The sequence below is a fragment of the Coffea eugenioides genome, chromosome 4, assembly GCF_003713205.1.
Source record: "Coffea eugenioides isolate CCC68of chromosome 4, Ceug_1.0, whole genome shotgun sequence".
Classification (NCBI taxonomy): domain Eukaryota; kingdom Viridiplantae; phylum Streptophyta; class Magnoliopsida; order Gentianales; family Rubiaceae; genus Coffea; species Coffea eugenioides.
The window spans coordinates 25,946,114-25,970,870 of record NC_040038.1 but is presented as its reverse complement, the minus strand read 5'-3'; positions in this window follow the sequence as shown (position 1 = coordinate 25,970,870).

Genomic DNA, 24,757 nt, shown 5'->3' with positions numbered 1-24,757 from the left:
GCAATCTCGAAATGAGCGAGTGTAAAAGTTTTTCAGAAGAAACAATAATTCAATAAGTAATAATCATTCCAAAGTATAAGGATACGGAGGGCTCTCAGGAGCCAAATTCCCATTGCATCACCAGGAGCTTAATCACGTAATAGTTGACACTCCGTCAACTTTCAAGTAAGTAACGAATCCAGTAGAACACCACTTACACTACTCTCGTCCACCATTCAAACCCCCTACTGGGCCCAAAATTCTCAATAAACACGGGTGGTAATACTCGAGAATACCGATTAGTCGAGGAGATATCACTCCACTCGACAAAACAAGAGACCCAGGGTTCGTTACCCAATCGACCAAGCCCTTGCCGGCTCGACTTGAGTAACTCGCCACAGGGTTTCTGGAATTCCAGGAAGTGCGCACATCATAAACAAATATATCAAATCAATTTCAACAATAAACAAGTATATCAAATAAGGGCAAGTGCGATAAAGTACATTCTTGCCCGATCAAACCAATCATATATCATTTAATCATATTGATCAAGTATTGGAAACAAGTGTCCAGTTCAATCAGATATTTGGAAGCACTCACCAAAATGAAGTGCCCCTAGTAATCACGTCTGGGTTAAACTCCGGGTTCGGAGTCCAAATCTGTGATAAAACTTTGTTTCAGAACTTTAAAAATCAACCAAGGTTCGAAACGTAGACGTTTCGTTCAATAAGAATCAAGACATGGAAATTCACTTGGAGGATATTCGTGAAACACTCGCTCGCTTTTCAAACTATATAACTTTGTAACATTTATACTTGGAAATGCCATTTGAGTCGAAAGTACAAGGAAAACGTATTCCGAGCAGTCATTATTTTATTTCTCAAGGGTACAAGTTCAGCCAAATCCTTACTTATATACCTCGGCAAAAGAAGACGCAAATATCCTCGATGGTTCAAGTAGTAATCACTCTTAACCCTTACTCAAGTCGCAAGTATATTTCTCTAGTCCTCGAGCGTAAATTTGGGTAGCATGCCCTTTGTATTTTCCTATTTCTAGCTATTTATGGCTTCATTCTTTTCCTCAATCAGACCCAAAGTTACACACAATATAATTTCATTTCATTAGCCGTCCAATAGGCTCAAGGTAATACAAGTACAAAATCAGGCTAACAACAAGTGCGGAAATGAGGTTTAACAAAAGACAGATTTGATGTGTTTTTCCGTAACGGACACAACCGAGGCTACGCATATCGGATTGAGGTGCAACTTATACCGTTTTGAAACTAAGACAAAGGGCTACAATTTTAATGAAGATCACTTAGTCCAAATTCCAGTGCAACCCAGTCAAATTCCCAATTCACAGAACCAAATTCCAACTAATAGACCAGTTAACCGCACTACCTTTAAATGGCCATATCTCAAGATACCAAAGTCCGTTTAAGGCGTTCTTGGAGGCGTTAAAAAGATAAGACAAAGTACTAAAACTTTCATGTTTTGGTCAAAAGCTAGTTCAGTACGTATCCAGGTGAACAAACGCAACCAACTTGGTGTACTGTCGAAACTGTCCACTAACTTTACTCCTAGGGCAGTCAGGGTATTTTCATCTTTTCATAGGCTATGTTGGTCCGATTGAGCTGAAATTTTGTAGGAAACCATAAAATGTCATTCTATACAACTTTCATGTTTTGTGCTAAGCCTAGTTCGGCCTTTAACATGATGAAATAGAACCGGATAGAACTGAAGCTAAGATTTCCAGAAATCTGGAATTTTTGTTATTTCAAGCTATAATTCATATTTTCACCTTGAAACTACCACTACTACTACCTTTACAAGATCATATACCACATATATGCATCATACAACACCAACCCACAAGAAACCCTAACTCAAAAGTCATTCCTCTAATCATCAAAACTCTTTGAAACAAGCATCACAAGCACTATACTAACATTAATACCCAACTTAATCATGATTAATGGAGAATGTCGCGCCTCATTTTTTATAAGAAAAAATAAAATAGTTTGGGAAATGAATTTTTGATTAATTTTTTGATTGGAAAATGAATTTTTGATTTAAAAGAAAATAAAGAGCACGGGTCTAAATGGGACTTGAAAATGCGACGTTTTGACCCAAAATAATAGTTTAAAAAGGGTTTTTTTTTTTTTTTGAAAAAAATCGGAGTCGCCACTTGGTATTGAGTTGAGGTGTACCAAGTCACCTAAAATGAATTTTTTTAGAAAGTAGAAAAACCCTTTTTAAACGACTCCAAGTCTACAAAAATCAAAGAAAAAAGATTCGGGAGTCACATTTGAAGAAAGGGAAGGCAAGGATAAGAATCCAAGACACCCTTTCAACCTAGCCAAGGCTAGTTGCGCGATTTAGTCAAAGATTTTCTTATTTTAACCTAAAGATTTATCTCATTTGGATGTACTATATGAATGCAAACCCTAAACCTAGGAGGGTGTCGGGGGGTCGAAATTTCTCTTCAAAGCTCAATTGATGCCAATCACATTAATTGTGATGCCCAATGCGGATTCATTGGAGAGGTCACGAATAATGCAAAAATATGAGACTCTAAGAAAAGAAAAGGAAAATACAAATAATCATAATTATACAAATATACATGTCCTAAAGGAATGCATCATAACGGGTGCGGGGATCTAATGTTCGTGACTTCAATTTTCCCTTTTATAGAGGGAATACGAGCGTGCTAAGGTTAGAAAGCCAAACTCGTCCATATCCCATACTCAAGGGGTTATTTCCCTATCTAATCAAGCAAATGCACTACCCTAATTCTAATTCTTAAATGAAATGCAAGTCTAATGGTATGTATCACACATAGGGATATATTTATGGAAATTAGGGATAAGGGATACACGTATAAGGGGAACATGCAAAAAAATGATAAAAGACCCTAGAAAAGTGAAAAATATGCATGAGATGAAGTGATTTTATCACACATCCATGATCTAACGCTCGAGGGGCTCCTAAGGGTCTAGCGTTGGACTAGCCCTTTACTAACGCTCATTCACAAGCATTGGACTTGTGAGAGCTCAAGGGGAAGACCATGACTAGCATTGGACTAGTCACGGTAACGTGCATTCCATCCATATAATCGGGTATAATACTAAAAACAAATAGACTTGCAAAACACATAGTTCCACATAGCACGTAGCACATAAGCATGCTTATCTAGATGCAAAACCCTAGGAAAGCAAGTAACACATAACACATAGGCATGCAAAACACACAAGGCAAAGAGCACATAAGCCCTATCTATTACATTTGGGGAACCCTACTACAATCTAAAAGGGGAAACAGAATAAAATAAATAAAATAATAACCTAGCTATTACAACTTTGGCATTCAAGTGCCTTTCAAATGATCAAAATTGAACTAAAAATAAATATACAAACTAAAGCCAACAAAGAAAATAAATGAAATAAATAAATAAATAAAAATAAAAACATTTAAGAGGCATGCAAATTAAACACGTAACATCACATAGGGCACGTAGGGCCACCTAAAGTAAAAAATTAGGGATAGAGTGTACCTCCCTGGAGATGGAGCCCTGATGGAGTGAAATCATTTATTTACCCTCCAAAATAAAAGTAAAGATCAAGGTACCAATTGAACTCAAATAGTCTCAAATGTCAAAAATTGCTTAAGGGAAATGCCATTAGAATCAAATAAATTATTATTTACATCAATCAAGCCATTAAAATCCCAAGGATAAACACCCAGAGTTCATACTGCAATCAACAAAAAGGTGATTAGTGCCCAACTGAAAACAAAAGCCTTGAAAAATCAAGTTGTGGGACTCAAATGCAAATGAGGTAGGACCTAATTGCAAGAAATTAGAACGTAATTGGGCCTTTGTAACATAGATGGAAACTAAAGGGAGTAAAGTGCAATTTCTAGAAGCCATTTTTCATGCAAAAAACTCCATGCAAATTGCTTACGAAGATGGTTTCTGCAACACTTGCTGCATTTTTATTTTTGGCATTTCAAACCCAAAACCCACAACTTCGATCCAAACTCTTTCAGTCAGACAACAAAACTTTGACTAGACAACAAGACTCATGACTTCAATGTCCAAAACGAGCCAAAACATAGAAAGGAAATCACGCAAATGCTGGAGAAATTTATGCAAAATGGTTTAGCAATCCTGATTTGTTTCCTTTCAGCAAGCATTCGATCATAGCTCAAGTATTTTTTTTTTAGACCCAAACACACAAACCCAACACCATATCATTCCATTCCTTGCCCTCAACAATAGATTAAGCATGCAACTTAAGTGTAAAGACTCGATGAGCAACCATGGAAAAGAAAACAGAACAGAAAATGCAACTTCTTTTTGTTGTGCTGCGAAATTTTGCAGCTACAAGCTCTTGTAGATTAAATGCCAAAACATTGCATTAGACTCACCATTTATCCACCAAACGCACGCACATTTTCCAAACATCAATTTTAACAGTGAGGAAACACAAAAAAAAATGCAGCAAAAAAGCATCAACATTTACTTGAGATGTTGAATCAAAACATTCGAGGAAACATTTAGACTTTCGGACCATGAAGCAAACAAAGTACCAGATATTTGCACAGGGAGTTTCGAGACAACATCTTGCAATCATGAAGGCTGATGTGTAAATATCAGCCAAGTATGAAAGAAATCACAAGCTTCGAACAAGCCAAAATTTGAACAAGCAAAGGAACAAATCTGCCCAGGCTACTGCAACAACCGAGAGCTTCAAACTTTGCTGCAGCAGATTTTTATGTGCAAATCTAAACACCATTTGAACTCAAGTAACAAAATCACCAAAGGAGAAAACCCACAGGTCATATCCATTACAACTTCTAATGTTTATACAAGAAGTTTTTTTTTTTTTTAAAAAAAAGATCATGCAGTCCATTCAAAATCATATTGCATTTCTGAGTTCATCATCAGCAGGCATCGCATGGGTTAAACAAGAAACTGACCATACCACAAACCCAATCAAACTTTCGAATGAAGTGCCAAAACAAATCTTTTTATATTTTCCTTGTCTAAAACCCAAAACTTGAACATAACCCCAGCTCTAGATTTACACAGAACAAAAAAAATCAGAATAAAGAAAGTATTGATAGCAAGCTTCTCTCGCAACTAAAGAAACTTTTGCAACCTCTGAAACTTTGAGTTTTCAGCAACCTTACACAACAGGCACATACCAAGCCATAATCCGACACAAAAGACAGCAAAAATGAAGGGAATCAACCCCAAAAATTCCTGGGTTTCCGTCTCTCAAAACCCAGTGTAGACACCAAATTTTTGGTGTTTTATTATTTATTTATTTACTATTCATTTTTTATTTGTTCTATTTTTATTTGTCACAATTAGTTTTATTTACTTTTAGTTTTAGTTATTTTAGCCATTTTAGCGTAGAATTTCTCAAAGGAAAAAGAAAAGTGTTCAAAAAAAATATGTTTTAGTTGTTTTGGATTTAGTTTCATTATTTAAAAATGAAAAGAAAAATAAAAATTGCCATTTTTGCTGTTTATTATTTCTAGTTTATTTATTTTTATCTGATGTTAATTAAATTGTTGATTTTTACTTACTTTTATTATCATTTTTGTTAAATTACTTTAAAAAGAAAAAGGAAAAAAGAAGAAGAAAAAGAAAGAAAATTAGCATTTCGTTAGCATTTCTGCATTTATTTTTTTATTTTTTTATTTATTATTAGGTAATTAGTTATCTATATTAATTAGTTATTTTAAAAAAAAAAAATGTCGCGGCATGCACGCTGCAATTTTTTACAGCGTGCAAAGGACACTCACAGAAGACCATCGGAGGGCTAGATTTTACAGGAGTAACAAGCCCCTCATCCTCATCGTTGAGGTGAGGGTTTAAGGCTGGAGGCCCCTATAAAAGGGAGCAACAGCGGAGAGATAAGGGAGTTTTGGGCAGTGAACGGCTATAGAAAGAAACCAGCGAGAGAAAGGAGAGGTTTTTAGGAGGGCCGCAAAGAGCAGAGGGCTGAGAGATAGAGGGTGGACGGTTGGAAATCTAAAAAGAGAGACTGAAGTAGAGAGACTAGAGGCGGCTGGGCTGAAAAAGGAAAAGAGAGGAACTGGAGTTACGGCTGCAAATCAAAACCGCGACAGGGAAAGGAAGAAAGAAAAGGCAGCGAGAAAGTGAGTTTTGGGGAGAGAAAGGTGACGGCTGGAAATCTTAAGCTGGGGAGTGACGGATGAAAATCAGAGGGGAGCGAGTTTGGTCCTGAACAATTTGAAGAACAACACCGATACAGCCTTCAAACTTCGATCTAAAGCTCAAGTCTTCACTGTTCTTCACTAAAGTTGACGACTTGGGTTTTGACGCCTTGCAGATCTGGCTCATCCGTGAACGTTCATAGTAACCTGACCACGCAAAGCAGCGAAGGAAGGTCAGAAAGGACTCTGCTTGGTTTGTTTTCCTTGACCAATGTCCCTTTTCTTTTCTTTTTGTTCCCGGATTCGGCTGCTGCAATTTCTTTGTTCGTCTTCACTTCTTTGTTTTTGTTTCCCTTCAATGTTTTCCCCGGGTTAGATTCTTTTCCTTATACGTTTCCCTTTTGTGTTAGGTTATAAAAATGCATGAATGTACATGATCTTGTTGGTGATGATTGGCCTTGTTTGCATGTTGAAAAGGAAACTCAAAAATTGCAGAAATTCTTGCGGCATTTTTTTTAATGTTCATGGCTGTTTCTTTTGGTGGTCTTTATGCGCAATCTGGGTTGAAGAATTATGGGAAATGCATAATTTATGGCTGGGTTTGAGGATAGGACGCATAAAGTCTTATTTTGTTTCGAAGAGGTGGCTGTTTTCTTGAGTTTTGTGGGCTGCATGTCCTGAATGTGTTTATTGTGTGATTTGTGTTGATTGGAGTCCTGTGGAAGTAGTGGGTATAATTGCATTTCCATTTGAATTCATGTTTCACGGCTGTTTTCCTGCCTGTTTGAAAGCTGGAAATTGCAGAAAATTCTGGAGTTTGCTGACAGATTTGATTGCAGAAAGTTTACTTCTTCCGTAACTTGCATGAAGTTAGCTGCAACAAGCTGAAATCCTTTGGTTTGTTGCAGCGGCATGGGTCAAATTCTGTTGTTTTTTCCGCTGGTTTAAATTTTGGAGTTTACGATTTCTTTGATCTTTGGCTAAGTGCATCCTGGACATGTTGGCTGCAAGTTATATTTTCTCTGTTGAGAATTACATTTCCTGCCATGGTAATGAACCAAACCTGGAAAATTACAGCAAGCTTTGATTGCAGAATGTTTCTTCGTTGCCTTGCATGAGCTCCTTTATGAGTTAACATGGTTTCCTTATATGATTTTGCTTGCTTGGATTATGGTAGTTGTGCAGTTGTTAGTTAGTTCAAAGCTTGGAAGATTGATTTAAAATTTTTCTAATCTATTCTTGGTTGCCGAGGCTTCAAAGCTTAGGAAGCAAATTACAGAAAACCTTGCTGCACTCCTTCTTCTTTTGCGGTTTAGTTTTATTATTCTTGATGGTCAGCTCCAATTCTTTTTTCAACCCTGCAATGAAGTTACATGTTTAGTCAATGATTGATAGTTAAAACCCTGGCATTTGGTGAACATGTTCGCATGGTGAAGTAAGATAGGAAGCCACGGCTGGAAATGGAATTTGTTGCAGAGAAAGCTTTCTACGTAGTTGCATAGGAATTTGCATGCAAAACAACTTCTAAAAATTGCACTTTGACCCCCAAGTCTCCCCTTGTTCTACTATGACCCAATCAATTGAATGATTTTCTCAATTTGGTCCCTGGTAGCTTTTAATTTTACAACTTCATTGTTTGTTTGTTTCAATTAATTACTATGCTTTGTTTCAATTGCACTTAAGTCATGACTTTAGGGGCTTTATGACCAAGTGAGCTTGTGTTTGCCTATTTTCTTTAATTTTTTCAAATAAATTGGTATCTTGACCGTTTCTTTTATTTTGGAGGATAAATAAGTGATTTCACTCCATTCAAGGCATCAACTCAAGGGAGGTATAATTTCTTTTATCTTTTTGTCTCTCCCCTAGGTGATCCAATGTGTTATGTGAATATGCATGTCTACTTCGCTTTCCTTGCCTTTCTTTAATTCCTTGCATTTATTTCATTTACTTTTGCTTTTTATTTAAGTTATTCTTTTAATGGGGTATGTGTACACCTCTTGGCTTGTAATAGATAGGGCTTGGCGAGCATTCTTGTCCATTCTTCCCCTTCCCCTTTTGTTTTAGTTAGCAAATGTAATAGGTTCATTAGCTTGGTTATTTGCTTTTGTTGTTATGTGTTAAGTGCTTTATTAGGCTCTTGCATCTAGTCGAGCATGCTAAGTGTTATGTGCTACGTGTTTATAGATGATTTGCATGTCTACTTGCTTTTTATAGTCATGAATGAATGTGATGGATGAATGAACGTCACCACACTAGTCCAATGCTAGTTGTGGCCCCCTTTCCCGTCACCACACTAGTCCAACGCTAGTTGTGGTTCTTTGTTCCGTTTCCACTAGTCCAATGCTAGTAGGAATTCATAGAAAGGGCTAGACCCAATAGGCCGTCCCTTTTCATTAGCGCATACTTGCATGTTCACTACATTTCATGCATTTTTCTTAGTTTATCATTTGGCATGCTCCTCGAACCCCTTTTTCCCCTCATTTTAGGATTTTTACACTTCATACTAGTTATAGGGTACATTTGCCTGAAGAGTCCCCTTTCGACAAGGGAAACGAGCGAGTGTGGCTCCACAAATAGCCTTAGCACGCTAGTTCCCCCTTCTAATCAAAGGGAAGATTAAAGTCACAAAGTTAGGACTCCCCGTTCCCGTCTTGATGCATTCCTATAGGATTCATGCATTTTATTCATTCACTATCACATACACTGCTACTTTATATTCTATCCCTTTTTCCACATTCTCACTTCACACTACTTTTGGACGTTTTCATTCAACTACTCACACTTTATACCATATCACTCGCACACATGCACTTTATGTTATTTTCACATTATCATTCTTTAGTCACCTTACCTTGTAAGTACATTTGCACACCTCCACTTACATTCTATTATTTTTATCACTTTTCTCACTTCACACAAACACACATTTTCACATGGCATGCATTCCACTCATTTTTACGTCATTTAGAATTATGTGTGACCTCTCCAAAGGATCATTATTGGGCTTCACAATTAATGTGATTGGTACCACTCAACCTTTGAAGAGAAATTTCCCCCAAGTCCCCCTAGGTCTAGGTTTTTGCATTCATATAGACATATCCAACACGCGATACATACCTTGGGTAGAAAAATTAGGAAAAGGCGGGTTAAATCACGCAACTAGCCTTGGCTAGGGTGAGGGAGTGCCTTAGGCCTTGCCTTTGCCTTCTCCCTCATCAAATGTGACCCCCGATCCCTCTTTTTGGTTACGTAGACCCAAAAGTTCTCTAAAAGGGTTTATTTACTTTTTTCATTCAAAAACAAAAAATCATTTTTGGGTGATTTGGTACACCCTAACTCTATACCAAGTGGCGACTCCATTTTCATTAAAAAACCCTTTTTTGAACTTTGTTTGGCCAAATCGTCGCATTCTTAAGTCCCATGGCCTTTTACTTTTCATTTCGCACACGTTCACATGTATATCATACACACTACTCACTCTCACTCACACCACACACATCAAAAAGTGGGGCGCGACACCCAGTCCAAAGATTCTAAGCACAGAACGATCAAAGTTGCAAACTTTTCTGCAATTTTGTTCGGCCAAAACACCATCATGCAGTATGATTCAAATGAGACCTACTGACTCATCACATAAACTCCAAATATCATAACCTTATCAACGGAAAACCATCAAATAATCATGGAAGCAAAAACAGAACCAGTAGACAGCAAAAAGAAGCAAATAACAACTAAAGAAAACAGCTTTTTACCATAAAAGATAAGGATCTTACCTTAAACAAGAAATGAGGCGTGGGATGACTAAGGAAAAGGCTTAGATGGTTCTGCCGGATCTTCAAAGGAACGTCAATGGAAAACGATGATGATGACTCAGTCACTCAACTCACTTCTTTGCTATTTTGCTGGTTCCTCTCGGTTTCCCTTTGCTTTCCTCGGCCGGCCCGTAGCTCTTTCCTCAGTTCTTTTCTATTTTCCTCTGCCCAGAAACTCCCTTTTTCTTGCCGAAACCCTCGGCTTCTTCCCTCTAGCTCTCTCTTGCTTTCTAGATTCTCTTCCACCCGTCCCTCTCCTCTCTTGCTCTCCCTCTCTAACCCTAGCCTTTTCTTTCAGCCGTCATCCCTTCCCAAAAACCTAGCCTTTCCTCTCCTCGTCAGTCTTCCTCAGCTGCCGACCCTATCACTCGAAAACGTCTCTCTTGTTTCTCTATCCTCTGCTGTGGTTTTCTGTTTCTTTCTCCTTTTTCGTTCTCGCTCCCTCTTCTTGGCTGCGGCTATTCCTTTTATAGGAACCCATAACCCCTAAACCCTCACCTCAAAGGTGAGGATGAAGGGTTGGTTTCTACCAAAACTTCAGCCATCCGATCCATTGGGAGAAAAAAAAAGAACCAGAAAAATCTCCCGTGGAAAAAAAATAGGTAGTGAAAATGATATTTTTCATGCTGCTGCATGTGCAGCTTCCTTTTTTTTTAAATAATAATTTAATAAAAATGAAAATAATATTAAGTAAAGAAAACAACAATTTAAATAGAATCGGATAAAGTGAACAAAACTTGGAATAAAAGACAACAAAGCTAAGATTTTTCCCTTTATTTTTTTTGGATAAATAACAGTAAACTCAAATCTAAAAGAAATAAAGCATATTTTTTTGTGAATGATTTTTCTTCTTTTTTTTCGATGAATTCTATGCCAAAATGACTTAAAAAATAAAAATAAAAGACTAAAAGTAAATAAAACTAAAAAAAAATAAAAATAATAGTAAACAAAAATACCCTAAAAATTTGGTGTCTACAGTTTGCCCCTCTTTGTCTGAGTTTTGGAAAAACTTGAGACAAAGAAATAGACACCAAATACTCACCTGTGTTATTCGGCTGCGAACGTCTCGAACGATGGACGCTTTAGAAATGGGGACTGACCCCTTTTACAAAATTTTGAAAAGGGACTGACCCAAACAAGAAATTTAAAACGGGACTGACCCGAGCGAGAAATTTAAAATCGGGACTGACCCGAAACAGGAAATTTAAAATCAGGACTGACCCGAACAGGAAATTTAAAATCGGGACTGACCCGAGACAAGGAAATTTAAAATCGGGACTGACCCGAGACAGGAAATTTAAACGGGACCGACCCGAACAGGGAATTTAAAATCGGGACTGACCCGAGACAGGAAATTTAAAATCGGGACTGACCCGGGACAAAGAAATTTAAAATCGGGAAATTCCAATATACTTACCTGAAAGTAGCCCAAAATTTTTTTCAGTAGAGGTTAAGTTCTTTCCTCTGAGCCGATGGTTGATTCTGCATTGCCATGTTGTTGTATCTTTTGACCAAATTTGCTTGCAACATTTTCGATCCGCCTTTGTTCACTGGAGAACTGTTTCCGACACTGATTCCAGTGCGAGGTGTGATTGCTTTCATTTGTGCATGCAATTTTCTGCAAAAGAGAAAAAACAAAGAAATTGCCACCATCATTTGATCCGTTTTCCTTTGAGAATCGTGTAAACATGAGTTTTTTCCTTTTTTTGATGCCTTTGTCAACTTTTGCTGTGGCATTTTCCCAAGCTGACCGTGTATACACTTGCCATATCATGAAACCTACGTAATCAGCTTTGCTGGATCTCAACCATTTCCAAAAGAGGACTGAATCCAAGTATGTTCTGAATAAACCATGGGGATCGTCATTCACCAAAATTTAATGATTAAAAAAAATGATGTATGTAAGGTAATTTCACATGTCATGCAGAAATGAATATGCAAAAGAATGCAGACACAACCAACGGTGCTTAAACCTACAAAATGCCATGAATACAAGGAATTTGGAAAAAATGAGCTTCCTAAGAATGTATTTGCAAAAGAATATTTTACAAAATGACATAGCTTTTGGCCAACAGATATCATATTCGAATCTCTGGATATCTTTGTTTTGGAACTCAACATTGGTAGAAGCATTACAAAACAAAGAGAAATCCAAATGAACCAAGTCACCAGCTGTTCCTCCTCGTGCCCGCTCATTGCAGAACCCTACCTCGGCGCCCTTTCAGGTTTTCACCAAGGTTGCCCCCACCCCCTTTTGTTTTGTTTTGTTTTTCTTTTCGTTTCTTCTTTTTCTCTTTTTCCTGTTTTTTTTTTTTGTGAGGTGCCCTTTCGGGTTTTCACCTAAAGAACGATGGAAAAGCTCGGCCATGATAGACTCAAGAATGTGAGTTGAAGATTGCTGGCATCAGTAAAATGCGCTTCCCTTATAAGTTTATGTGAAAGCATTATGGACATCACTTGCCAGTTGATTAGTAAATTTCCTAATAGAAACACAGCAAGTGACGAAAGCCAGGACTTTGGGCTTTTGTAATGTGGTCAGGTAGGGTGTTTTCAAGAAAAGTTGAGGCTTGAAAGCAAATTTTTGATGAGAGGTGTGAAATAACCTGAGATTGCATTATTTTGAAACCGTCTCCAATTTTGAACGAAACTGAGGAAAATTTGCCCCAGTTTGATTGGGATTTTTCTCTCTTTGCATTTTTCATTGTATTTTCCTCACTTTTGCATTTTTCTTTTAAAACTAAATTTGCCCCAGTGTGGCGTTCTTTCTTCTTTTTTTTCCATCTCTCTTTCAAAATAAATTTGCCCCAGTGTGGGGTTGTCCTTTTCTCTCTGATCATCTATTTTCAAAATAAAATTGCCCCCAGTGTGGGGCTTTTCTTTTCCTCTTCCTTTTTTGGATCATCTTTCTTTCAAAATAAATTTGCCCCAGTATGGGGTTTGCAATTCTCAGGGGCTGTCAAACGAAAATTATTGTTCTGATAGCTCAAAGGGGATGACTAGGGATGAAATGTTTTAATTGGAAAGGAGGATGGCCTGACTTTTGTCTCGTCACTTGCGAGACTTCTAAAAGAAATTTGCATAATCAAATTAAGAACTTCTTACATATGTCTGAGTTGATAGGTTGAGGGAATGCCTGTCCATCCATCTCTGCCAAAATGAGTGCTCCGCCAGGTAACACCTTTTGAATAATGAATGGCCCTTGCCAATTTGGAGGAAATTTGCCTTTGGCCTCATCCTGTACTGGCAAAATTCGTTTTAGCACTTTGTTGCCTTCCTCAAATGTACGCAAATGGACTTTCTTGTTGTAGGCCCGGGCCATGCGTTTTTGGTAACATTGGCCATGACAAATAGCATTAAGCCGCTTTTCATCAATCAAGGACAGTTGTTCATAACGCTGCTTTATCCAATCAGCCTCTTCCAACTTGGTCTCCATTAGAATACGCAATGAAGGGATTTCGACCTCGGCAGGTAGTACAGCTTCCATTCCATACATGAGCGAGTAGGGGCTTGCCCCAGTTGATGTTCGGATAGAAGTCCGATATGCCATTAGTGCATAAGGGAGCTTTTCATGCCAATCACGGTGCCTTTCAGTCATTTTACGGATGATCTTCTTCAAATTCTTGTTTGCGGCCTCCACGGCTCCGTTCATCTGCGGTCTATAGATGACAGAGTTACGATGTTTGATTTTGAACTGTTCGCATAGCCCGTCCACCATATCATTGTTGAGATTCTTGGCATTGTCTGTAATCAATGTTTCTGGCACCCCAAATCGGCATATGATGTGATCTCTTAAGAAATTCACCACCACCTTCTTTGTCACGTGCTTGAATGATTCCGCTTCGACCCATTTGGTGAAGTACTCAATTGCCACCAATATAAATCGATGCCCATTTGAAGCAGGAGGGTCAATTGTGCCAATCACATCCATACCCCACATTGAACAGGGCCATGGAGTAATCATGCTATGCAATTCGGTGGGAGGAGCACGTATAACATCGCCATGCATTTGACATTTAATACATCTCCGGACAAAGTCTATGCAATCACGTTCCATAGTGAGCCAAAAATACCCGGTTCTCATGATTTTCTTTGCTAACAAATACCCATTCATGTTGTGACGCCCCCGCTTCTCCCAAGGGCGAACCCTAGGGTATCGGCGGGACGCCTGCCTAGCTCGCGCCAGGACTCGAAACACAAAGCTAATAAAACTATATTAAACCAAAAGAGTACTATTTACATCTTCAAAAGTATCTATTCAGACCACCATATTACATTATAATAACAATCAGCAGAAGATGGACCCTAAGGTGGGTCCTTATACAAACCACCAAAACAAAAACGAACATCTTAACCGACCAACTATTACAACTAACCCTAACTATACTAGTGGCAGTGTCCAAAAGTTTCCCCGCGTCGCCCCCTGCTAAGGAAAACAAAGGAAACGGGGTAAGCTATATGCTTAGTAAGTACACGAGGGTAAACACGTAAATTTCATATTAAAATAAACAACTATTTCACAAAATGCCAAGTCAAGTGCAAAAGTAACAATACAAATGGAGGATACAGGTTGGCTTCAAAGCCAAGTCGTTTGCCATGCGTGACCTCCTGTCGACATTCCGTCGACCACGAATAAGGTCCGTAGAACTCTACTTGTACACCCACCTAACACCTTATCACCCTCACTGGCCAGTCACCTCACGAACTTGCTCGAGCGAACGAAATCACAAACTTGAGCTTGAATCACAAGCTCGGGTCACAAACTTGGTTCATAACTTGAACCTACGAACTTGGTGACCTCAGACTAGGTTGGACTGGCTTCGACCAAACCCCGGCTGGCTCGAATAGTCCATCTAGGTCTTGAGATCGGGCCCACAACTTCAACATATTTCATGAACTCACGAAAGTCACCCCGAGCTTCAAGCTCAAGGGCTTCAATATGACAGCCTCACTTCCCCCTAGGGCTTACCAAAGGGTTCGGCGGACCGCCTGTCCCGCTCTCGCCAGGACTCACTCGTTCACTTCAATCCTCAATTAAAAATCGAAATAAATCACGAGAATAAATATAACGACGATCCAAAACTTAACGCAAAACTTATATACATTACTATCTCAAAAGGGAGTACAAACATCGAATATACAAAGGTTCTCAGTTCACCACACATCCAGCCCGTGCCAAGCACTAGGGCGAGAACCATTACAAAACCAAAAACTAGTCTAGGCTAGTCTAAACTGAGCTCTCGTCCTTGCTCGCCTTCCCCTGTTAAGGAAAACAAACTAAAGGGGTGAGCTAAAAGCTCAGTGAGATTCTATATACAAAAATAAGTAATTGAACAAGGACATTAATCATGTAATAACAAATAATCCAGAAAACATGTCCAATATAAAGCAATTATAATACATTCATTAAAAGGATATAGGCTCACAAGGAGCAATTCGTTGTTCGTTTCCCATTCATTTCCTTATTCCTTCAATTATTTAAAATTGCATCTTTGTAAGTAAAGCCCCTCGTTTCTTTCTTTGACGTTCGTTTGTTCATTCTTGTTTACCTCCTCCTGGACGTTGGCCAGGCTTTTCCCCCCATCCGGACGTTGACCGGACTCCCCCCATCCGGACGTTGACCGGACTACAAGGTAATACTCGAGTATACCAAATGTGCACCCAGGTCACCAAATCGCCCGACCGAGTCCGCTTCTGGCTCGAGTCGATCGGTAACAAAGGCAAGGGCCCAGTTCAGTCAAAAGGCTTACATTCATGCGCAATTAATATTTCAGCATTTAAACACCAAAAATCTCATATTTATTTAGGTCGAGTGCGATAAAGTACACACTCACCTAGCAAAAGATCATTTTAGAAATCGTAGAAAACAATTAACATTTAATCAAATGTTCACAAATAACCACATAGTCACAACAATCCACATAGTCATAGAAACAAAACGTATATAGAACACTCACAGCTCGCAAATGTGGTTTCATGCACTTCCGTCAAAAGAACGTTGTGCACCACGGTCACGTCCTAAAACATGCAAACAAATACCATGAGACATAAACCAAGGCCAAACATGACCCCAATAGGGTTCCATAAGCATATACAAACATTAAAGGAAACCAGAAATTTCGGAAATGTAACTAGCTTTGGCCCTGAAAAAAAAACAGTTTTTGTTTTCATGTTGCGGTAATGGCACCAATTTCACTACGATTATCGGATGAGGGTACAAGACCCAGCATTTCGAAGCTAAGATATAGGGCTACAACATCACAGAAGGTCACTCAACCCAGTTTTGAGTGCAAACAGGTCGAAAATGCAAGATACTACATCCAAAACGTAAAACAGATTCACCAAAACGCATTCTAGCGGAAACATCATAACTCAGGCTCTACAAGTCCAAATACAGAAATTCCAAAACCAGATGAAAGCTAAGAAACAGGGATAAATTTCATCAGAAGGCCTCAATAACCAATTTGGAAGAAATTCCAGCCAAAACAACCAATTACAGGCCCAATTCCTACATTCGGGTAAAACCAGAACAGCAATAGTAATTTCGACTTATCTCATTCTACACTACTCCGATTGACCTGAAATTTTGTAGGAACCTATACAATTTCATTCCCTACAACTTTCATGTTTTAATCCAAGGCCAATTCGGCCTCTATCTAGGACCTAAAATTTCGGACAGAATGCTCCCTCAAGAACCCTAGTTTTCTGAAATTTCTTCCAAACCAGAAATTGGTTGCAATTAATCACTTTTCCCACCTCCTTAAGTCATTATAGACCATTTCCAATCATCATAGATAGCCACACAATCATGCTTATATTAAAACAGAAAAATGCCCAAAAATAATAAAACTTGATCATTTCAACCACAAATCAAGAATTAATCCATAAACTTGCATCTTCTACTACCACTAAGCATGATTTAAGCATCAATTAAAGGAGGAGGGTGGTTCTTCACAACTTACCTTAAAACAGAGAGAGAGAGAGCTATTGGTCACCTTAGCTTTCCAAATAATTCCACACAACAACTCACCAACACTTCCTTAAGTGGTTTTATGGAGCAAAATCAAGGTTGGATGGTTGAGTAAGTTGATTGAAGCAAGATGGAAGCCAAAATCTTGAAGAGTTTTCTTTCTTTCCTTGCTTAAGAGATTCGGCCAAGAGGAAGAGAAGAATGAGGGATTTTTGGTGAATTTTTAAGATATTTAAGTCAATTGGTAAGACATGCAATAGTAGTCAAATGGTCCAACCAATAGCCAAGTGACACTTGTCACCTTTTATTAATTACCTACCTAACTTGTCTCTCTCATATCAATCCAAATTGCAACCTCTACTTATCTCTTAACACCCGATAAATTAACTCCAGTATCTAAAACTTAACCTAGTTGGTCGAATTTTTCCGAACTTTTCGCACTAGTGGGTCCCACGTCCGGTATACGCTCTTAATTTCCCAAAATCCATTCGATACTAGAAAAAATATCTAAAAATTATATCTGCTCCTTAAATTCATCTAGAAATTTTTCTAATCACGAAAATGCAGAAAACAAGCCATGAAAAAATATATATATTTATAACCTAGAAAATGAAAAATACAGGTTCTCACACTCTCTCCCCCTTAAAAGAATTTCGCCCTCAAAATTCATACCTTCCGTCGCCTCGGAAGACCCCAGAACTTGTTGCTGATCTACGGCATAAACTTGTGTTGATACTTTTGTTCGGTTTCCTCTTTCATGAGTTTGTTTCGGTTTGGTTCCTTCCACTTGTTGAATACTATCCTCTCGTGGCTGTTTCTTCGGGCAATTGTTAAGTTGATGATTGCTACTCCCACAAATCAAACATTTTCCCCCTTTCCGCCAGCAATCATTCTCAGTGTGATTTGCCTTTCCACAGTATCCACAGGCCAATCGAGGAGCTACTGTTGGATCTTCTCGAGAAATGTCCTTTGATCCGATCTGACTTCCTTTCATGGACCTTTCACCTAATGCTCTTAATGTCCAAGGTGGGCGAGGTGAATGGTTCACTTTTTGCACTTTGGAGAGCATTGTCTTTTCTCCGAATTCCTCAGGTGTGCTGCTGGATGTATCTCTTTTCCGCGTTTGAAAGGCTTTTGCTCGGGCTTTCACATCCTCAATTCTTTGGGCCTTCTCAAGAGCCTCTGTAAACGTATTAACTTGAACTGCAGCTAATGCCTCCTGGATTTCCAAATTTAGTCCTTGTACAAATCGTCTTATTCTCCGTCGCTCCGTAACCACCAATTCGGAAGTGAATTTAGATAGTCTAGTAAATTTGGTCTCGTATTCGACCACACTTAGGGTTCCCTGACGCAAGCCAATAAATTCGTCCTCTCTCCTTTCTTGGACTAAAGGTGGGAGATACTTTTCGTTAAATTCCCTTACAAAGTTCGCCCATGTCCATACCGTCTGTTCTCTTTCCCACTTGGCCTTAATTACATTCCACCACGCGCGGGCTGGTCCTTCGAATTGAAATACAACAAAATTTACTTGTCTTTGCTTCGTGTAATTCAAAGCTGCGAAGATATTAATCATTGCCTCCAACCACTGCTCAGCTATATTCGGATCAGGCCCTCCTTGAAATTTCGGAGGTAGAAACTTTTGGAATCTCTCAAGAGCCTTATCCTCTCCGATCTCAGGATTTCGGGGTTGATTCACTGGCATTTGACCCTGTTGATCTACCAGTCGTGCCAGGATATTTGTCATTTGTTGCATCGCCGTTATCATTTGATCTCCAGCCTCAACCCTCGGTCCCTGTTCTTGGTCGGCCACTGTTTCTCTTTCTTCTCTCGGTTCTTGAGCTTGCCTAGCTCCACGGCCACGACTAGCTCCACGTCCACGACTACGTCTCCCGTCCATATATATGTTTTCCCTCTCTCTTTTCTTTTCTTTTCCCCCAAAAAGGTAATTTAGTAAATAAACACAGTAATAAATTCTAGCATTCCAAATACACCAATAAACATATACGCACATAACATGCCATATCAAGAAGACGGATAAGCAAATACATAAATACATATCAAGTTGGACAGATAACCATGTACACACATGTATACTAACATCATGTAGTAACAATATACAGGTAAATCAAAAGGAAAAGGTGAAGTCGTCCCAGTATCAGCCCGTCCAGTCCCTCACATCACTTACTATCCAAACTAGATGTCCCTGTCCTCTTGTGCTCATTCTAGTCAGACAAAGCCTGTTCATGTTCCCAAAATGCAAGTCTCAAGTACTTAGCAGCGCCTCAACTCTGGAGTACTCAGGCACAAGAATCCGAAATAAGATAATTCACATCTCGAGCTGCAGTCCCAAGAGTAAACTATCTACAATCGGAATTCCTACATGACATACCTATCTATGATCCTCAGATACCATGAGAAAGATTTAAGGCATATAACATTCGCAATTCATAGCTTCACTTAGTCCCTCATACTTATTCACCACTTAGTCCAGGGTCACTCCGCGCCGAGACCACGCGAAGCAGCTATAGGTTTTATCCCTCAATCGCTTAACTTTCAATTCAAATCGAATCAAATCAAATCTCACAGTCCGGCATCCTAAACTTCAAGCCTAGGATACACTACAGGAATCTGAAGCCTAAGCTCTGATACCAACTGTGACAGCCCCACTTCCCCCTAGGGCGTACCAAAGGGTTCGGCGGACCGCCTGCCCAGCTCTCGCCAGGACTCACTCGTTCACTTCAATCCTCAATTAAAAATCGAAATAAATCACGAGAATAAATATAACGATGATCCAAAACTTAACGCAAAACTTATATACATTACTATCTCAAAAGGGAGTACAAACATCGAATATACAAAGGTTCTCAGTTCACCACACATCCAGCCCGTGCCAAGCACTAGGGCGAGAACCATTACAAAACCAAAAACTAGTCTAGGCTAGTCTAAACTGAGCTCTCGTCCTTGCTCGCCTTCCCCTGTTAAGGAAAACAAACTAAAGGGGTGAGCTAAAAGCTCAGTGAGATTCTATATACAAAAACAAGTAATTGAACAAGGACATTAATCATGTAATAACAAATAATCCAGAAAACATGTCCAATATAAAGCAATTATAATACATTCATTAAAAGGATATAGGCTCACAAGGAGCAATTCGTTGTTCGTTTCCCATTCATTTCCTTATTCCTCCAATTATTTAAAATTGCATCTTTGTAAGTAAAGCCCCTCGTTTCTTTCTTTGACGTTCATTTGTTCATTCTTGTTTACCTCCTCCTGGACGTTGGCCAGGCTTTTCCCTCTATCCGGACGTTGACCGGACTCCACCCATCCGGACGTTGACCGGACTACAAGGTAATACTCGAGTATACCAAATGTGCACCCAGGTCACCAAATCGCCCGACCGAGTCCGCTTCTGGCTCGAGTCGATCGGTAACAAAGGCAAGGGCCCAGTTCAGCCAAGAGGCTTACATTCATGCGCAATTAATATTTCAACATTTAAACACCAAAAATCTCATATTTATTTAGGTCGAGTGCGATAAAGTACACACTCACCTAGCAAAAGATCATTTTAGAAATCGTAGAAAACAATTAACATTTAATCAAATGTTCACAAATAACCACATAGTCACAACAATCCACATAGTCATAGAAACAAAACGTATATAGAACACTCACAGCTCGCAAATGTGGTTTCATGCACTTCCGTCAAAAGAACGTTGTGCACCACGGTCACGTCCTAAAACATGCAAACAAATACCATGAGACTCGATAACGAGTCATAAACCAAGGCCAAACATGACCCCAATAGGGTTCCATAAGCATATACAAACATTAAAGGAAACCAGAAATTTCGGAAATGTAACTAGCTTTGGCCCTGAAAAAAAAACAGTTTTTGTTTTCATGTTGCGGTAATGGCACCAATTTCACTACGATTATCGGATGAGGGTACAAGACCCACCATTTCGAAGCTAAGAGACAGGGCTACAACATCACAGAAGGTCACTCAACCCAGTTTTGAGTGCAAACAGGTCGAAAATGCAAGATACTACATCCAAAACGTAAAACAGATTCACCAAAACGCATTCTAGCGGAAACATCATAACTCAGGCTCTACAAGTCCAAATCCAGAAATTCCAAAACCAGATGAAAGCTAAGAAACAGGGATAAATTTCATCAGAAGGCCTCAATAACCAATTTGGAAGCAATTCCAGCCAAAACAACCAATTACAGGCCCAATTCCTACATTCGGGTAAAACCAGAACAGCAATAGTAATTTCGACTTATCTCATTCTACACTACTCCGATTGACCTGAAATTTTGTAGGAACCTATAAAATTTCATTCCCTACAACTTTCATGTTTTAATCCAAGGCCAATTCGGCCTCTATCTAGGACCTAAAATTTCGGACAGAATGCTCCCTCAAGATCCCTAGTTTTCTGAAATTTCTTCCAAACCAGAAATTGGTTGCAATTAATCACTTTTCCCACCTCCTTAAGTCATTATAGACCATTTCCAATCATCATAGATAGCCACACAATCATGCTTATATTAAAACAGAAAAATCCCCAAAAATAATAAAACTTGATCATTTCAACCACAAATCAAGAATTAATCCATAAACTTGCATCTTCTACTACCACTAAGCATGATTTAAGCATCAATTAAAGGAGGAGGGTGGTTCTTCACAACTTACCTTAAAACAAGAGAGAGAGAGAGCTATTGGTCACCTTAGCTTTCCAAATAATTCCACACAACAACTCACCAACACTTCCTTAAGTGGTTTTATGGAGCAAAATCAAGGTTGGATGGTTGAGTAAGTTGATTGAAGCAAGATGGAAGCCAAAATCTTGAAGAGTTTTCTTTCTTTCCTTGCTTAAGAGATTCGGCCAAGAGGAAGAGAAGAATGAGGGATTTTTGGTGAATTTTTAAGATATTTAAGTCAATTGGTAAGACATGCAATAGTAGTCAAATGGTCCAACCAATAGCCAAGTGACACTTGTCACCTTTTATTAAATACCTACCTAACTTGTCTCTCTCATATCAATCCAAATTGCAACCTCTACTTATCTCTTAACACCCGATAAATTAACTCCAGTATCTAAAACTTAACCTAGTTGGTCGAATTTTTCCGAACTTTTCGCACTAGTGGGTCCCACGTCCGGTATACGCTCTTAATTTCCCAAAATCCATTCGATACTAGAAAAAATATCTAAAAATTATATCTGCTCCTTAAATTCATCTAGAAATTTTTCTAATCACGAAAATGCAGAAAACAAGCCTTGAAAAAATATATATATTTATAACCTAGAAAATGAAAAATACGGGTTCTCACACTCTCTCCCCCTTAAAAGAATTTCGCCCTCAAAATTCATACCTTCCGTCGCCTCGGAAGACCCCAGAACTTGTTGCTGATCTACGGCATAAACTTGTGTTGATACTTTTGTTCGGTTTCCTCTTTCATGAGTTTGTTTCGGTTTGGTTCCTTCCACTTGTTGAATACTATCCTCTCGTGGCTGTTTCTTCGGGCAATTGTTAAGTTGATGATTGCTACTCCCACAAATCAAACATTTTCCCCCTTTCCGCCAGCAATCATTCTCAGTGTGATTTGCCTTTCCACAGTATCCACAGGCCAATCGAGGAGCTACTGTTGGATCTTCTCGAGAAATGTCCTTTGATCCGATCTGACTTCCTTTCATGGACCTTTCACCTAATGCTCTTAATGTCCAAGGTGGGCGAGGTGAATGGTTCACTTTTTGCACTTTGGAGAGCATTGTCTTTTCTCCGAATTCCTCAGGTGTGCTGCTGGATGTATCTATTTTCCGCGTTTGAAAGGCTTTTGCTCGGGCTTTCACATCCTCAATTCTTTGGGCCTTCTCAAGAGCCTCTGTAAACGTATTAACTTGAACTGCAGCTAATGCCTCCTGGATTTCCAAATTTAGTCCTTGTACAAATCGTCTTATTCTCCGTCGCTCCGTAACCACCAATTCGGAAGTGAATTTAGATAGTCTAGTAAATTTGGTCTCGTATTCGACCACACTTAGGGTTCCCTGACGCAAGCCAATAAATTCGTCCTCTCTCCTTTCTTGGACTAAAGGTGGGAGATACTTTTCGTTAAATTCCCTTACAAAGTTCGCCCATGTCCATACCGTCTGTTCTCTTTCCCACTTGGCCTTAATTACATTCCACCACGCGCGGGCTGGTCCTTCGAATTGAAATACAACAAAATTTACTTGTCTTTGCTTCGTGTAATTCAAAGCTGCGAAGATATTAATCATTGCCTCCAACCACTGCTCAGCTATATCCGGATCAGGCCCTCCTTGAAATTTCGGAGGTAGAAACTTTTGGAATCTCTCAAGAGCCTTATCCTCTCCGATCTCAGGATTTCGGGGTTGATTCACTGGCATTTGACCCTGTTGATCTACCAGTCGTGCCAGGATATTTGTCATTTGTTGCATCGCCGTTATCATTTGATCTCCAGCCTCAACCCTCGGTCCCTGTTCTTGGTCGGCCACTGTTTCTCTTTCTTCTCTCGGTTCTTGAGCTTGCCTAGCTCCACGGCCACGACTAGCTCCACGTCCACGACTACGTCTCCCGTCCATATATATGTTTTCCCTCTCTCTTTTCTTTTCTTTTCCCCCAAAAAGGTAATTTAGTAAATAAACACAGTAATAAATTCTAGCATTCCAAATACACCAATAAACATATACGCACATAACATGCCATATCAAGAAGACGGATAAGCAAATACATAAATACATATCAAGTTGGACAGATAACCATGTACACACATGTATACTAACATCATGTAGTAACAATATACAGGTAAATCAAAAGGAAAAGGTGAAGTCGTCCCAGTATCAGCCCGTCCAGTCCCTCACATCACTTACTATCCAAACTAGATGTCCCTGTCCTCTTGTGCTCATTCTAGTCAGACAAAGCCTGTTCATGTTCCCAAAATGCAAGTCTCAAGTACTTAGCAGCGCCTCAACTCTGGAGTACTCAGGCACAAGAATCCGAAATAAGATAATTCACATCTCGAGCTGCAGTCCCAAGAGTAAACTATCTACAATCGGAATTCCTACATGACATACCTATCTATGATCCTCAGATACCATGAGAAAGATTTAAGGCATATAACATTCGCAATTCATAGCTTCACTTAGTCCCTCATACTTATTCACCACTTAGTCCAGGGTCACTCCGCGCCGAGACCACGCGAAGCAGCTATAGGTTTTATCCCTCAATCGCTTAACTTTCAATTCAAATCGAATCAAATCAAATCTCACAGTCCGGCATCCTAAACTTCAAGCCTAGGATACACTACAGGAATCTGAAGCCTAAGCTCTGATACCAACTGTGACAGCCCCACTTCCCCCTAGGGCGTACCAAAGGGTTCGGCGGACCGCCTGCCCAGCTCTCGCCAGGACTCACTCGTTCACTTCAATCCTCAATTAAAAATCGAAATAAATCACGAGAATAAATATAACGATGATCCAAAACTTAACGCAAAACTTATATACATTACTATCTCAAAAGGGAGTACAAACATCGAATATACAAAGGTTCTCAGTTCACCACACATCCAGCCCGTGCCAAGCACTAGGGCGAGAACCATTACAAAACCAAAAACTAGTCTAGGCTAGTCTAAACTGAGCTCTCGTCCTTGCTCGCCTTCCCCTGTTAAGGAAAACAAACTAAAGGGGTGAGCTAAAAGCTCAGTGAGATTCTATATACAAAAACAAGTAATTGAACAAGGACATTAATCATGTAATAACAAATAATCCAGAAAACATGTCCAATATAAAGCAATTATA